The sequence below is a fragment of the Ovis canadensis genome, chromosome 15, assembly GCF_042477335.2.
Source record: "Ovis canadensis isolate MfBH-ARS-UI-01 breed Bighorn chromosome 15, ARS-UI_OviCan_v2, whole genome shotgun sequence".
Lineage (NCBI taxonomy): Eukaryota > Metazoa > Chordata > Mammalia > Artiodactyla > Bovidae > Ovis > Ovis canadensis.
The window spans coordinates 12,487,312-12,488,531 of NC_091259.1; positions in this window are offsets into that span (position 1 = coordinate 12,487,312).

A 1,220-nucleotide genomic window follows, 5' to 3' on the forward strand; every position below is an offset into this window, starting at 1 on the left:
TCTTCTTAGTATCTTCTGCTCCTGTTAGGTCCAGACCATTTCTGTCCTTTATCGAGCTCATCTTTGCATGAAATGTTCCCTTGATATCTCTAATTTTCTTGAAGAGATCTCTAGTCTTTCCCATTCTGCTGTTTTCCCCTATTTCTTTGCATTGATCACTGAAGAAGGCTTTCTTATCTCTTCTTGCTCTTCTTTGGAACTTTGCATTCAGATGCTTATATCTTTCCTTTTCTCCTTTGCTTTTTGCCTCTCTCCTTTTCACAGCTTTTTGTAAGGCTTCCCCAGACAGCCATTTTGCTTTTTTGCATTTCTTTTCCATGGGGATGGTCTTGATCCCTGTCTCTGTACAATGTCATGAACCTCATTCAATAGGTCATCAGGCACTCAATCTATCAGATCTAGGCCCTTAAAACTATTTCTCACTTTCACTGTATAGTCATAAGGGATTTGATTTAGGTCATACCTGAATGGTCTAGCGGTTTTCCCTACTTTCTTCAATTTGAGTCTGAATTTGATAATAAGGAGTTCATGATCTGAGCCACAGTCAGCTCCTGGTCTTGTTTTTGTTGACTGTATAGAGCTTCTCCATCTTTGGCTGCAAAGAATATAATCAATCTGATTTTGGTGTTGACCATCTGGTGATGTCCATGTGTAGAGTCTTCTCTTGTGTTGTTGGAAGAGGATGTTTGCTATGACCAGTGCATTTTCTTGGCAAAACTCTATTAGTCTTTGCCCTGCTTCATTCTGCATTCCAAGGCCAAATTTGCCTGTTACTCCAGGTGTTTCTTGACTTCCACTTTTGCATTCCAGTCCCCTATAAAGAAAAGGACATCTTTTTGGGGTGTTAGTTCTAAAAGGTCTTGTAGGTCTTCATAAAACCGTTCAACTTCAGTTTCTTCAGCGTTACTGGTTGTGGCATAGACTTGGATAACTGTGATATTGAATGGTTTGCCTTGGAGATGAACAGAGATCATTCTGTCGTTTTTGAGATTGCATCCAAGTACTGCATTTTGGACTCTTTTGTTGACCATGATGGCTACTCCATTTCTTCTGAGGGATTCCTATCCACAGTAGTAGATATAATGGTCATCTGAGTTAAGTTCACCCATTCCAGTCCATTTTAGTTCTCTGATTCCTAGAATGTCGACGTTCACCCTTGCCATCTCTTGTTTGACTGCTTCCAATTTGCCTTGATTCATGGACCTGACATTCCAGGTTCC